General features: G+C 37.3%; 1 protein-coding gene across 1 annotated transcript in view; it reads left to right on the top strand.

The window, feature by feature from the left end:
• Window positions 1-4524: 4524 nt before the first annotated feature.
• The window catches only part of LOC150081758 (protein tolkin-like), a 285479-nt gene continuing 272910 nt past the window's right edge, over window positions 4525-17093 (top strand). The window contains exon 1 of the mRNA XM_090379622.1: window positions 4525-4695. The gene's annotated coding sequence lies outside the window, so the exon portion shown is untranslated. The remainder of the gene's footprint in view (window positions 4696-17093) is intronic.

Below are 17093 nucleotides of genomic sequence, written 5' to 3'. Positions count from 1 at the left end.
AAAACAAATTCCTCAGCGACAGATTTTCCTGCATTTATAATAATGCACTCACTTACCAGTGCCGCGATAACGCTACGGCGAAACCGGACATGGCCTCGCTTTCAATGTAAATATTTTCTAAAGTAGTGATAAAAATTTCTAATAATAATAATAGTTTAATAATAATATATAAAAGAAGCCTCATGTTTAAATATGGCCAGGGGTCTATTTCATCCTTAATTCGGCCCTGTCACTTACAAATCAGCCTCTCAGTAAATTGCTTCCCTTCCTTATCCAGAAACACCTGGACGGTGCTGGAGGATCTCCTAAGGCAGTCGAGAAACTGTTCTCAGGGTACCTACTAGTAGAAATTGTAAAAGTTATTCCGAGAATCTACTAAAACTTACAAACTTTGCTGGAATTCCAGTTAATTTCCTCCCATGCAACCCTAAACACAACTAAAGATGTTATATATAGTTGGGATCTATGATTCTGAAAGCGATCAGACTGTACCCAGAGTCAGATCAGTTCAAGTGAACGTTGAGTCTGTGTGGTGAAATATTTTGATCAGTCTGATCGATTGTCATTCATTCTAACATGTCAAATGGGCCCTAATATCCTCAACCTAGTTCTAGCCAATGAACTGTACTGCATCTAGAATTTGATAGAACAGAACCATTAGCGAGTAGTGATTTGTGAACAATTGCGGTCTCACGATGGCTACAGTTCCAAAAAAATGGATGGTATCTGAAGAGATTTCTGTAGTCAAAGGAAAAAAAAACAAAAAAACAAACAAACTGAGAATTCAGTTTTGAGAGAGAGAGAGAGAGAGAGAGAGGGGGGGGGGGCACAGGATTGAGATATTTCCCCTCTGGTTCTGTTTATGAAGATTCAACATTAGTCTATTGGATACGGTTCATCCTGGATGTCCACACTTTTTTTAGAGTCGTCGCTGCGTATAGTAATCTGTAGCAGTATTAATTGGAGTCGTGTAAATATTGACGTTGATCATATTCTGAGAATAAATGAATTCATTTATGAAATATAATTATCCTTTCATCACATGGAGTATTTTTTATGCCCAATTTTTTCTAAATATAAAATTCCGTTTCAGTGGGCAAGTTTCAGTGAAGAGCAGTTTATATCAAATTTCTACTTATTTTAAGGAAACGAATAATTAACCTCGGCTTCAACAAATTACAGTAAAACATAATTATTATTAGAATGGCCATATGATTCAAGAAAACCAACTTGTTATGCATCAGCCAGGAAAAAAAAATAATGAAACTCCTGAATCAGTTATATTATTCCCAGAGCAGAAACTGGGAATCCAATTCATCCATCCAATTCCGCCTTCAGTATTACCAAACTCTTTGCCTCCGCCACTTTGGTGGCAGGTAATTTATTCCAGTGATCTACAGCATAATGGTTGAAGGCAAATTTCATGAGATCTTGTTTTCTGGTGCTTCCTAAGGGTGTGAATTTGCGTCTCCGGTTATTATGCCTCCTACCAAGAAGAAGATGAGTACAAGAATAACGAGAAAGAAAAAAATTCTCCTTCATTCAGTTTTCTGATTTCCATTGGGCTTTCTTTACCTCAATAGGACCACCTCTTCAGGACCATTAAGACTCCCGTTGCAAATTTTGCAGACCACACCGTCTAAACTACTCCTAGCACATACGGACAACATTTAGCATTCTTTACCAGTTTAGTTGTTCTTCAGGGAACCTTCTGTTCAAGTTCTTTGTCTTTTTACCATTATATGAAGGAACGATATCTTTCATGCTACTTTCAAAAGTCCGAGAAATTATCAATAACGACACTGTATGCTCTCCTTACCGTTTGTTTTACTTGCATGGAAAACTGTCTGTTTGTATTGTAACCCTTAAGTCTTCCTCGTCCTAAACCATAATTAATCTCCCCCACCATCTATAGGAAACTCCTGAGTTTTTGTTCCCTAAATGTACGAATTTACACTTGATAGTAGCATTAAATCTTAGTTATCCTTTTGTGACTATATCTGTAACTTGTCAAAGTCATTTTGAAGCGCAAGCCGTCGTGGTCGTTAATCACCCTTTGAAGCTTAAAATCATGAGTATATTCTGATAACTTCTCTTGCAATCCTCGCCAATGTCACTAATGAAGGTTTAAAACAAGAGCAGTCCATTTGCTACTCTGGTCGGTCCACACGGCATGTATGCCATTTATGACACCTGTTCTTCAGCCATTCATGGCTCCTGTTCTTCAGCCATTCATAATCCATCTAAGGATATTCCTTTTAATCTCAAATCGCTCCAGATTATAATAAATCCTTTAAATATATAACGCCACAATTATTTCTTTCATCCAGCTGTTTCATGGCCTCGTTATAGTATTTAACCTGATTGGTCAAGCTATGATCCTTTAACATTCTGTTCTTCTCTAGATGGTCTTGTAATTTACAGGACCATCTCGAGTGTTTATAATCTTGCCTATCACAGAACTCGAACTTACCGTTCTATAGTTACCTTCAACTGTTTTCAGATTTTGTAATTCACTTTAAAATTTCCAAAAGTATCTAGGCAGTAGCGTGCTCCCCCTTCTTTTCAAGCTCATTACAAAGGGGGCTTTTAGAACAATAATATCTCGTCATGATTTCTTGAATGGTTAATGTTCTGATTTCGAAATATAACGCAGCCTTTTTTCGTAATGTGCGTATTTTTTAAAAAATTTAGTACGATAATAAAAAAAAATAAACTCATCAATTTTCGCTAATGCAGATGGGTTCACGACCCATGGTGTGGTAACCCCTGACATATACTAAAAATATTTTTGCTTTAATTTTCCAAAACTCATATTGTTTCCTCTGAGCAGCGCTATTACGATAATGTTATCAACCCAAATCCATTTCAGGCTCCAACGTATGTAGTCATGCTATGCGCGATCAAGCTGGTCTGTGTAGGTGTCTCGCGAATACCCTGTAATTAAATTGCGTGGTTTTCTGAAGGTCACACAACTTATCTTAGCCCGTAATCTACTTGTGCTGTCATCAAGTCAACTTTGTTCATCACAAGCCGACACACCCTTTTCATCGATTACTCTTCACTCGATTGCATTTCATGAAAAGCTTCAGAAATGACATTTGGAGACAAAGAAGAACCTGAGTGATTGATGGACGGATTATTGTACAAGGATTCATTTATTGGGACCACTGGCCTCTGGTCACTTTCCCGATTCAGTATAATAAACAACAAAAATAAAAAAAACAGGAACAATGAACTAAGGGATGAACTTTTAGTAAATCTCCTGAAGAGTCGCAATTGTTCGGGAGATTTACTCCTTCCTTGTTCAGAGTGAATATCAAACGCAACTTAATCATTGACCCCTGTTAGAAAACCACCTAAATCGTACACAAGTGGATTTAGAGCAAATGAAACCGCGACCAGAAAATTCGTTTTGTTAAAATGTTAAATGACTGCGTCATAGTCAATTAAGTATTATCTACATCCGATCAAATAACTATCACTTTTATTATTTCGCATTTTAAGACACTTTTGATCGATTACTATTTTGAAAGCCATCTTTTTTAGAGCGTTCATTGTGTCGAATTACAGCCGATGACATACGTTTTTTGGCTCCGAATTTTAATTCTTTATCAGTTTACGAAACTTATTTTTACCGGTTCGTTTCTTCGTTTTCAATTGAGGCAGTTGACGTCTTCGTTCACACAAAACAGAAGAATGCGTGTGTGTGTGTGAAGCTCACTATAATAAAAGCCCACTTTTATTATTTTTGTTGGGTAATTTTTTGCCGCTAATTTTGTTTGTGCGTTTAGAAGGCCATTTATCCTTTGCTATTTATCTCGATATTCATATTTGATTTAATTATCCCATAAATATCCACATTGCCGTTAACACGAAAAGGAGTCATTGATCTAGGAGCTCGTTCTTTAACTTAGCGCGCTTTGTAAACTGATGCGCGGCTATAACACGCTCGTGCACCTACCGAGAGAATACATCTATAGCCGCGAGCCAACTCTAGAAAACATAAAACCCGCGTGTGTGTGTGTAAAAATAAAACATTCCTGTCACTCTGTTATATTGAATCTCATCATTTTCAGTTCGCTACAGCAATCTCTGGCAGACTATCATTACCCTTCTTCAACCTTTCCAGCCCCATACAAAAGCACAAACTATCCAGCCTCAAGTCACGCATAACTTAAAGCTTCGTTGTTGGAACAAGTTTTTTTTTTTTTTTTTTTTGTTGAAAGACAATGTACTCCAGTGAGGAGCGGAAAATCCTTCCTCCCTTCTTAACATCCCAGCGGTAGTTTTTTTTTTCCCTGCATTTTTTTTTTTCATCCCTCCGGCTACCTGCTCCCGCCACCGTCGAATCTCGCGCTCCTAACGTCACTTGAGTTATCCGGGCATGCTCACTAGCGGCACGACACCGAGCGCTTTACAACACCCCCTCCCACTTGATTAGTGCAGAAGGCAGATATAGAAGGAACCGCTCGGGGTTGGGTGGTGCGTAATCGTTACTGTAAGGCACTCAGGTAGGGAGGCTGCTGAACAGCATCCTGCGGACGGAAATCCCTGATGGAAGATGCGAAAAGCATTTAATGTAACAGCGTGTGAACTTCGACCGCTGTCCGAACGTAAAGGTTGTGCCGGGATTCATCTTCTATTGTAGCAGTTGCCTCCCGAAGGATCTGGAAGTTTGCGCAGGAAGAAAAGGTAAGTTTATGTTGACAACCTGTTTAGTGTGTTTATAAATGTGTGTACGTTTTGTGCGTGAGGAGCGCGTAAAGTTTTATGTAGACATCGCGCCGGTGGGCTTGCGACGTATCTGAGCGTGTTCTCCACTTTCACCGCGCCTAAAAACTGCCACGGATAACACGAATAATGATGAAAGCAATTTCTGGTCCGTGCTTTTGCAGACCTTTGTAACTGTCCTGACGGATGACCTTGAACGGTGTGCGCGGAATTCTGGCCTAGTACCGCTTAAACTGTTCAACGTCTTGTAACTGACATTGACTGCCGTCCAGCAGTCTAGACGCAAAGAGGGATCCAGATTGAAAGTTAATCGAGTGGACGCAAAACAAAAGCGGCATGAAAACAGTGTGCGGGCGCGTGCTTTGCGTCAAGAATAATTCCTGCTCGAGGGATGTAAGAGGCGCAGTAAGCAAACTGCGACAAGAGGAGGAAGGGAAGGAGGGGAAAGGTTGATGCAGTGGTTGAAAACATAAAAATCTCGTTAGTCGGCACCATTCTTTGAATTTTTACCGTTCACGACAAACAACTTTCTTTAAATTTCCGAAAGTGGAATGTTAATCTCACGTGGCTGAAATAAATTTGTTAGGAGTTCTACGACAGTGTTTTACTTAATAAAATAGGTGGCCTACGAATATAAATGGTTCCGAAAATGCTTTGAGACGGGAAAAAGTCACGCACGCGCCACCTCAGATACGCGGATCATCGTGGAAGCGCTAGTACCCTTTACTCAGGTAAGGATACTAGCGAACCCTTGTACGTAAGGTGCTTTTCGACGCGTCTACACCGGTAGACTGTTGTCTGTCAGACAAACGATAAGAGAAGTACGGATAAAGTTTTTCCGATCAGCCTTTCGAAAAAGGTCACGTGACAACCATGGAATCCGTGTCTGTTTCTACTGGTGCTCGACTCGTATTCTTGCACCGCTCCTTTTGTTAATGTTCCGCACCTAAAAGCTAACGATTTCTTTGATTTATTATCTGCGTCATTAACACGAATGATCCTACAGCTAATTAGCGACACTTATCGTCATGATTGCTAAGGCGACTTTAATAAGAAAATATCGCTCTGTACATCCCTCACAGCTAAACATCTTTCAAAGGTAAAATTAAATTTTACAGTTTGGAATTCGAATAATAAAACAAAATGCTTTGAAAATTCAAGGAGGCCATAAAGATACAAGAGAAGAATTTATATTATTTTGATGGGGGGGAGGGGGGGGAATGGTGAATTAATGTTTAATATCTGCTTTCGAATCCTGCTTCACTAAACACTTTAGAAGCCTTAATGGGGTTTTTTTTAAGAATCGTATACTTTTATTTTATAGGGATTCACTGAAGAAGTGGCACAGAAAGTACCATAAAACGTCTGAGAATAATCTTCAATTCTTTAAGAAATTAAAGTCAGCTTACATTCCACGCAGGTTGACGTATTCGTTACTTCGCCAATTTCTGTTTCTTGCTATACCTGAGAACTATGCCGCTAAAAGAATATTTAAGATCCATACTTTTATTTTCCTGCAGAATTTCTTCTGTCTTAGTAAGAAATGCATTTTCTTCTCTGTCGAAACCTAAAAGCCATAATCTTTTGTATTTAGACTTTCCGCGATTCTGTTTTTCTCAATAACGGACTGTTGTTCACGCGTCCAATTCTGATTCTCTTATTTTATTAAAAATAATAATAATAAAATAAAAACACCTTCTGATCTAGACTGGTGAATTTTTGAAGAAACTGTCGTAAGTTGTACATTAAATCTCGCTTTCCCAGAATTGAAGTAAAAGTTCATCTCAATCTGTAAAAGAAAGAATTAAGAAGATATGATCTTTTTGCGACATGTCTAGGAATGAAAAATTAAATTACGTGAACAGAATACCTTCTAAATGACTTCTGCGCTTTTTTGGTGTGTGTGGGGGGGGGGGGGGGGAGTATTACGTACGATATCAGTACTCGTAATGATCGATTCTATAAAGTAATATATTTTCCAATGCAGAACAGAAAGAAATCAATTCGTTCATAAAACATGATAAAATATTAAAGTGGATTTGAATGTTTTTCCCGAGAAAAAAAGACTATTTTTTATTGAAGGACCGCATTAAAGAATTTAACAAGGGTCAAGAGCCTTATGTGCTGAAATTAGCTATCACATTTCATTTTTGAGAGCCTTTTCCAAAATTTGGAAAACCACTATTGGGTCAATGTTCTTATGCAGATGTTATCTTTAATTCAAAATCCTTTGATTCTGTCGCTAACAGAAACTCCCGTTCATTCTCTAGATTTCATTCTACTTCGTTCACTCTCCAGAGGAGTTTACAAACTTATTGTGACTGCATATGTATCGAGCTATTTTAAAGAACTACAGTTTCAGCGCTACAGTTCATAGGAACTCGAACCCACAACCTTCGTGGTTATGGTACTCTGTTTACTTTGACCACTGGACCAAATATCTGCGCACAGCTGTTGAAAGTTCGTTAGTAAATACTCTTGAAGTTTAATTTCGATGAAGTTAAAATTTCATTATAGAATCTCAAGTATTTTTCTGAATACTGCGAGTGAAAAAGCATTTGGTGATAGTAGTCTGCACAATAATGTTGCGATATGACTGTGTAGAACAAAACATTTGTTAACGCGGACCAAATAATGACGTTTTCGTCAGTTCAGTGAGCCAAAGGACCGTTTAAGAATAATAAGGTTCAATAAACAAAAATTGGTTCCGTTATGTATGTTCTAAATTGTCTGATTCAAATGGATCTTAACTTAAATTATATTTAATTCATTGAACACGAACAGTATTAAGTTACTTAATTATTTACGGTTCAAGAGAAAATGTTTAGTCCACATTTACAAAGATTTGAATCAAATTTGTCTGTTTATTGAGAAGTAAGGCAAGACTATGCTTTTTTCTTTGTAAAAATGGCTTTAGACTCAAAATAGCTTCACGAACAGAGGAAAATATTCATGCTTATAAGAGTATTGAGCTTTTTGTGACTAAGATAATTCGGACAGATTTAAAACAACCCTCACGTATACACAACAGTGAAAAATGTTAATGGTAATGCCCTAATAATACCCGAGAATTCCTTCATTGCTGAGTAAGAGCGATTATTACAGGCATTATGTTGATTATAATAGGAACACCGTAATCTCTTCCCTATGACTGGAATATCTAGAAATAAAACTGTCAGTTTTTTTTTTTTTTTTTTTGGGGTAGGAATTTATTTTCTATCCTATGCCCTGTAGGATTATCTGAAAAAAAAAAAAAAACTACGATTTTAAAAATATATCAGTACTTCGATTGAATACATCGTTCGCTTTTTACCGCTTTGAGAAGGAAACAGTTATTCATCGTTTGAGAAAAGTACATTTTCATTTTATCCACCCAACAGCAAAGTAGAAGGGAAATAAATACTATTTTTATGTAATTTTTAATCATAGATTCTGTAATGTATGGATTCTGTAGTGCGTCTTGGTCTAATTGTAATCATTCTTCCAGCTAAATATTGCGCAGCTGCGAAAAAGTTGAAGAGCACTTCGTTGCCGAATAGCTCTCTCCAACATATCCCACATTTTTAAGGATTGAGATCAGGTGAATGTGGGAGGAAGGGAAGACAGTGGAAATCTGTGTCACGTTCTCTGAACCATTCGGGCACGATGCATTGTTGAATTGTCATCTGTACCGTGGCCATCTCCTTCTGGATAAAAGTGTAACACTGCAGGGTGCAGAAGATCTGATACAAAATTTATGTACTCTCTGGATAACATTCGACATTATACCTGTATCAACGGACCCAGTCCATGCCAACAAAACATTCCCCATACCATGATACCACCTCCAGATACTTGGTGGTCTTAGCAGAGTCCGTCGCTTCTAGAGGTTCTCGCCACACAGAGCTTCTCTGGCTACCATCAGTGCAAAACAAAGTGTATCGTGATTCTTCTGACCACATCCCTTCATTCCATTGTTCCACTCTTACGATGTTCTCCGCACCACTGCAAGCAGATTTTTCTGTTTTTTCTGAAACAAGTAGCTTCCGAATAGGCAGGCGACCTCCAATATGTTCAATCTGGCTTGGTTGAATTCAGATGTTATTTGCTGCACACAGGATTTCCGATTTTTCTGTACAGTCCTCTTTGGAGTATGACGGCTTCGCTCTTGAACTGTTTGTTTTCTGCCTCATTTACACCTTGGAAAGAACCGCTTGTTTTCCAGTCATTAAAACCCTTTCGGATGGATGCTTTTGAGAAACCAGTCATATCTTTCATTTTTTGAATCGTGGCTCCTACTAAACAGGTATCACGATAAGACATTTTTCAAAGTCTGATAGATCACACGTTTCCCCATTCTAGCTTCAGATTACTGCAGTTTTTATACGCAACGAGGCAACACATCATTATCCCATGCCACAGTTTTCTTTGCATCTATTTGCATTTATTCTGTTTGTGACTGTCTTAATACAAAGGTTCGTATTATTATTTTTTTCAGACATCTAAATTATAATTTAGGTGTCTGAAATTCTGATATTTAAAAAGCACTTCAAATGTTGCTATCCATTTTAAAATTAAAAGTTCTTTTAAATTAACTGCAGCATGTATCTGTTATGTTGATAAATTGTTGACTACAGTCAAGCAGGGTCCTGTAAACTCAAAGTTACGATTTACTTTATCGCTTTATATGAAATTGCTGCTTTTATTTCCGAATGCTTTAATTCTGTCACGAATCCTGTTCATCTGTCCGTGTCTATCAATCTCTACGCATATGTTAATAAATGAAGAATTTCTGTGTATTTATTAACGATCGCATGGAAACATGTATTTCATTGAAGAAAGTAAAAAAAAAAAAATAAAATGCTTGCTAATTCTGATAGCTTACCTCATGATAATATAATGGTTTTGGTTAGTCATCACTGACTAACTGTGGACCTATTTACTATAGGACAATGCCCGTTTCTGTTCGCAAGGGTAACTTTATCTTGAAGAAATCGGAGAGAAATTTCAGTACTCTTATTTAATACGATACAGTCCTAGCATCAAGTAAATACATTACTCGACTAATGTAAAGGTATGCTGTGAAGACAGAGGGAAGCATTCTCCTCAATATTTTGTGTAGTGGATGGGAGTATCTTTTGGTTATAGACTTAAGGTTCGTATTTTTTTAATACTCGTATTTATTCAAGATTCAAGTATTCCATTACTTGCCTTGTAGGAAAGTAATGGAATACTTGAATCTTGAAACTACAATAATTATCCCATTGTAGATGGGATAGTTACAAGTTGACGAAATGAGAGGGTTAATAAATTTGTAGACCTCCTTGTGTGCAGAGTGATACTGTTTATCTCTTTCGTTATGCTTGAGAGGAATATTCTGGAATTGTTCCGAGGCATGCTTCCACGTATTACCTGGTTCCTCGGTTGTTTAGTTCCTCGGTTTGCCTGATGCTGTGTTGTACTGGCTGGATGTATTTTGTGTATAAGGCTTCAATAAGGTATTTAATTCCTCTAGTTGCGGAACATATCTGGATGGAGATATTCTTTTGTGTGAATTTTTCTTGGTATGAATAGAGTAATGGAATTTGAAGCTTCATAATATCCGCTACGATGTCCAGGAAGTCTTGAGTGTTGAAGCTTTCATTTCTGCATGATTTTATATAGGCTTATTACCATAGAATCTAATAGAAGCTTTAAAAAAAAAAAACAATTTTTAACATGGATGCTGAAAGTTTGATGTTCGGGTGGTGTTTTTGGATCGCATTTGGACATTTAAGTTTTAATGGATGCAAGTTTTAAGCGAAACTTAATAAACGTGGTATTGAAAATATTGCATCACGCACTGGGAAAATGAAGTTTTGTTTTCTGTGCACTACTTGTTTCAATACGTACCGACATAAAGCATAGTTTTTCTCTAATAGCAAAATAAACGCACTAGGAGTTCAGCTCCTGATTCGCGAACACCACGCGTTTTTGTGAAGAGTTCATAAACTGACAGCGATTTCTCTTTATATTCTATCATTACCATATGTCAAAGAAGTTTGCGACTAATAATTTTAACAAGAATATAATGATTAACAGTATTTAACAGTCACGCGAGCTCTATGTATTAAACTCAAAAAAATTAAGTCGCACAAAAATGTTATGTCCACGCTAAAGCATAATAAAAGAGCACTTTCTAAAAAAACAGGTACCTTACAACACGATCGTTCTCGAATGGATAAAATGAAACATGGAAACAAGCAATTCTGACATCTGCACGGTATGCAAAACAGATCTTAAGAATTCAATTCATATGAACAAGCAGATAGCATGCAACATGATATGCCTCCCGGTCAAGCCCCACTAATTAACCAACTTGTGAACAAGAATACAGTTCAGCATGTAATTAACCAATTACGCCTTCATTATAGTCAAGGCCCTGACGGCATCCCTAGTTTTATTATTAGATTGTCCAGTGCATACATCGTTGATTCGTTAGTGCATATCATTTCCAGGTGCGTTTCCCAGCTATTCCTTCCAAGACTATGGGAAAATTTCACGATTACTCTGATTATTCCTAAAAACGCTTGCAGTAATAACCATACAGGCTATCGGCCAATTGCTATTTCGTCAATAATTAGTAAAATTATTGAAAAAATTATGCTCCCATATCTTCAACACGCATTCTCCACAACAACAAGCCTAGCTGACACCATTGTGTGCATCCAAACTGCGTTTCAAGATAAGGCACAATGCGATGTATTTTACTTAGACATCAAAGGTGCTTTCGACAACATAGATCTCAAAAAAGCTTTTGAAATGCTAAAAAATCACTTTCTCGTTGACACAATGATTATTTCCTATCTTCAGTATAGCCTAGATCGCAGACTTCTCCTCTTCCCCACTAGTACTGACAATATTCTCGTCACAACCTCAACAGGCATTCCCAAAGAAGCCGTTCTCTCCAGTACTATATTTTCAGCATCTCTTCAACCACTTCTACAAGAAAATCCAAATATACTGGCATATGCTGATGATTTAAAGTTATTTATAATCTCCAAAGCCAGTGATGATATTCGCAAAGTTATCCATGATGCGAATTTACAGATTTATGAAATCAAGTATCTGAAAGAACTCAATCTGACTATAAATGCAAGAAAATCTGCTCAAATTACTTATTCCCTTTTGAAACAAACCAACCACAGAAATAAAAATTGCAAATGTCCCAATCCCAAATGTCTATGCTTACAAACCCCTTGGAGTTGTTTTGATAAAAAATCTTTCCTTTAATGCCCACTATTTATATGTTGCTCAAAAAGCAAAGTGGTTAATCAAACAAGAAACAGCAGCGATTCAAAACAAAAAAAGTCATTAAGCATGTTCAAAAATGCATCTTTCCCATACTGCCCTATGCTTCCGAAATCTGGTCTGGTGCTCCTCAAGTAACCGTCAAGAAATTCCTTTCTCTTGAATATTGGGTTCTTAGATGGTTCAATAGTAAGCTTCGTTTTCCCCATACAATATCCTGGCAACAGCTTTATGAAAATTTAAAAAACAAAGCCTCTGCAACAGATGATCAACGATTCTGGAGTAATGCTTCTTGCAAAGTTAATTACTTCTGCATACGATTCATCAAACAGCCAATATAATAGCTGCTCCCAACAGAGAAAATTCAAGAAACCAAAAATTCAAATCCAGATTTTCTCTCCAGACTCAAAAATGGACAGAATGTTCCCCAATGCTTTCTTCACCTCATAAATCATTACAACATTGATTGCAAAAAGGTTATTCAACTCTGAAGCCTATATGAGTCAGATATCCAATAAAATGAAGAGAAATAAAAACAGCAGCCTGCCTTCAAACCAGTAACTGCAACTGAAAGCCAAATGTGCTGTTTTGCAATATTTTTTTATTAATTCATAAGTATAATTCCTATTTACAGTTAATTTATATGTAATCTGCTATGTATTCGATTATTTCATTTCCTTTGTCTCGTATTATTTGCCCCTAGCCATGTGCTGTGATGGGCTTGCTATATTTTTCTGGACTTGAAATCTGTTTTCGACTCAGTCCAAATAACACCCCTTCTTGCTTTACTTGAGAGATTCTACGGGATATCCGGAAATATGTTCGAGATCCTCAATAATATGCTATCTAGGAGACTGCTTCACTTCAAAGACGATGGCATTACAGTCACTAAAAGCGCCGAAGTAGGGATCCCACAAGGTGGTTCTCTCTCAGCCTTGCTATTTGCAGCAATATTCGTTCCACTAATGGATCAAATTCCAGCTTTCCTATCGTATGCTGATGGTATTGTATTCTACTTGCCATGCAAACGCCATGTTGGTGATTCGACACTCTGGACACTCTCAACAAGAAAGACAAACCGCCTCTGAATCTGTAAACAGCTACCTAAATACATTCTGTAAGTATGCCAAATTTTTTGGCCTGTCAGTCAATCCAGAGAAGTCAAACTATCTCATCTTTACGCCAGGTCGGATGACTTCTGCTGATACTGCATCTTTTCTACTTCCGGAATTGGCAGGAAATGTTCTGACTCCCACAGACAGTGTCAATTTCTAGGAGTAATCCTTTATGCCAACCTCACCTATAAAAAAACAAATCCAAGCTCAGTATTCCAAAGCCCTTGATCTGTGCAAAACGCACAATAAGCAAATCAAGAAATACCTCGCAACTTACTTCTGTAGTGTGCTCTTCTGTGCCGTGGAAGTTTGGTCGGCGGCACCACCCACCAGCCTCAAGGAACTATGGGGCCTCGAATTCTGGGTGCTGAAGTGGGCCAACTTGTAGTCGCACCAGATCTACACAACATCTAAATCTACTCTCTGCTGCAATCTGCAATATACGCCCATAGTCCACAGAGCCCATGTGCTAAAAATAAAGTCATTCCTTCATCTGTGCTCAGCTAAGCAGGATCACATCAACATCTGGAACACGGTTGGTTGGCGTTTGCCAAGCAGACATCTCCGTAGTACCTCCTCCTTGTGCTCAAGGCTCCAGCGGTTACAGAATTTCAAGAGACACTTCCCAAATGCGACTCTGGACACTCAACTCGTGCAACATCGACATCGACCTGTGGACTATAGACAAAGTATATCGCGATGGCATCTTGTCCTATCTTGCTGTTTGTAAAGGACATTTATGTAAGTGCCGATCTTAGTTTGTTAACAGATGTCATTTCATGTTCTGCTCAACTTGTAGTCCTTTTTCGCTGTAATTACTACTTCATTTTTACATTTTTGATTATCATCTTTGTTTTTATCTATTAGTTATTATTTAGTCATTATTATTATTTTATTTCATTTTTTTTTTTCTATTACAAAACAATCACTTGTATAAACAACGAATTGTTTATACAAGCTCTGGCTTTCTGTGTAAGGAATCACTACTGTATAAAATTTATGTTAATAAAGAATCTTATTATTATTATTATAAATGAATATTTATTTATTTAAACTAAAACGTGGATACTACTTCACTTCCGCTTGGCTATGTGAGCTCATATACGTATAGCTGTATACTGCTGTAATAAAAAACATATTCGTTCTTCATTTTAATGTGTACGTTGTGCTTTATTTTGTGTGTGCATATATATATATGCATGGTGTCCTTGAAATCGACTTCGATATTTATTGAAGGAATGGTTCATTAAAATAAAAGAAAAGTCTACACTCAGTTCGAAGTGGTAGCAACGGATTTTGAATTAGAGCATTAAACAGATTATGACGAAATTTCCGCTTTTTGCGTTTTTACTATAATAGTAAATTTATGAAAGGCAATCATTATGAAAAAGCTTACTTTTAATTACAAACGTTTTACTTATGTAAAAATGTTTTTATTTTAATTATTATTTTTATCTGAATAATGTTACTGTGCACTTCGAATTCATAAATAGAATTTGAAGTGTCAAAAGTTCTTGTTCGTAAGATCAAAAGTTCGTAAATTGCGTGATTTAGACTATGTATAAATATAGTGCAAATGCATCAGGAATACATAGCTGTATCTGAATAAATCAGATTATTAATAAAACGGCATCGTTTTAAGTTATATCTCATATTGTGAATACCTTCACAACGAGTTGCCATGATATTGCACTACTTCGAATAAGTAACGCTTCACCTAAGGAGAAGACTAGTGTTACTTATTCTCAGATGGATACCACCACCCAGACGGCACCGTTTCAGGCATCTCTCATATTGTGGAGTTATACTTCATAACTGTTTTGCCATCATTGCATCACTCGGGTACCTACCCACCCACCGAAGAAGGGCCAAATAGCCCTGAAACGGTGCCGTCTGGGTGGTGGTATCCATCTGAGAATAAGTAACACTAGTCTTCTCCTTAGGTGAAGCGTTACTTATTCGAAGTAGTGCAATATCATGGCAACTCGTTGTGAAGGTATTCACAATATGAGATATAACTTAAAACGATGCCGTTTTATTAATAATCTGATTTATTCAGATACAGCTATGTATTCCTGATGCATTTGCACTATATTTATACATAGTCTAGACTCCTTCATAGCTTGAGGCTTATGCCCTAAACGCTTGATTGCGTGATTTATTAAATTGTAATAAAAATTTGATATTTTTACTACTTGGAAGAATTCGTCTCACACAGATGTAGTTCCTTCGGCGGATTAAAAATATAAATAAAATCAAAATAAACAAATTTAACTTTGTAAATTGTGAATCCAATTTATACCGTCTGAAAAAAAAAAAGGGTCTGAGTTCGATTCCTGTCTCGAGCAGAGAAACTTTTATCAGCTTTTTTCATAATAGTCTTAGCCGACGTTGGGATAAAGTTACATTAGGATTTATCGGTCTACTGGACGAAAAACTTGGTTGTATCGTCCAGCAAACGAGTAAGCCGACCGTAAGATAACATGCTATTACAAACAATATTTTATTTCGCAATGCAATACATACATAGCCTTAGTTGCTTTGGTGCATCACCAACACCACCCTCCCATCATAAGAGATCAATGCCATTACGAAAATAGTTTTGTTCTTTCTTTTATAGAATTTTGCTTGTAAATCGTCTCTTCTAAGAAGAAAGTATGAAGTCCTGTGGATATAATGGATCTCTTGTAAATACGTCATTTCTCCTTGAATAGTTTTCCTCTTCTCAGTTCGCGTTCTCAAATTTGTTTATTCTAACCATTTATCACTTTTGTGCGTACGTTGAGTGATTTGATATTAACGACATCATACAGGAATTGGTAATTACAATAATAATATACAATTGACACTAAGATTGCATTGTACTCCTTTGAAAGGTTGGTATATCAAAATCTATATTTGTACAATGTATTCTCTATAGTAATTATTCCTTTTAAAAGATTGAAAAAAAAAAACCTCAATTATAGTTTTGACTTTAATTTTTATTAATTCATCTTTCTTTCTCACGTCAAGACGGTCAGTTGTACGTATTTAGGTCAGGGGGGTTCGATCCGCAGCTACCACCTCTTCCTGCTATCCAGTAAATGTACATAAATATATTTATTATTTACTTTTAATGCATACATTTATTGGGAACGACATTAAAAAATTAAAAGCAAATAATATTAATTTTTATGAACGGAATGAAGAATTAGCATTAGTAGAGGCATACGATACAAGAAAGCAAACTTATGCAACAACAGCCAAAAAAAAAACCTCCTATTTTACCCCTCCATTCGTTCCAAATGCCTGTCCAGCTCAGCCTTAAATTTATTTAAGGCTGAGCTGGACTAAGGCTATTCCACGACAAAAGATGGAAGCCTGTTCCACCAATCAATTGCCCGCTAGCTAAAGGCAAATTTCCGCACATCTATTCTACAACTATATTTCCTCAATTTGAAACTGTGCCCCCTCGGGTTCTTAATCTGAGCAAGAGAAAGAATCCCATCAGCATTCAGCATGCTCAACCCCATTCAGTGGCGCCTCCTTAGCCAGGTGGGAAGGAGCAGCAGTGCGTAGCACACGCTTCTTGATTAGACCGGGGTTCGAGCCCGTCACCACCAAATACGGAGGATGCGGAAAGGTCAAGGGAATGACCACCGCATATTCCCGGAGCAATATGGCCTTAGTTGCTGATGCTCCTAAAAACCAAAACAACAACAACCCATTCAGCCTTATACAGCTCAATTAGATCACCTCGCAGGTGCCTACTCTCCAGGCGCTGCAATTTGCAGAACTTAAGCCTTTCTTGGTAAGAGCACCCCTTTTGTTCCCCTAACCAATCTTGTTGCCCTTCTTTGTACCAGTTCTAGCAACTCTACATCCTTCCTAAACTGAGGCCTCCAGACCTGTACACAGTACTCTAGGTGTGGCCTAGAGTACTGTATGCAGGATAACGGATATGATAATATAAGAAATTCGGCTTGAGACGAACGG

Source organism: Mastigoproctus giganteus, chromosome 8 (genome assembly GCF_048544385.1).
Source record: "Mastigoproctus giganteus isolate SK-2022 chromosome 8, ASM4854438v1, whole genome shotgun sequence".
In the NCBI taxonomy this organism is placed as follows: Eukaryota; Metazoa; Arthropoda; class Arachnida; order Uropygi; family Thelyphonidae; genus Mastigoproctus; species Mastigoproctus giganteus.
The sequence above is the reverse complement of the archived record's forward strand: the minus strand, read 5'-3'. Positions and strand labels throughout refer to the sequence as shown.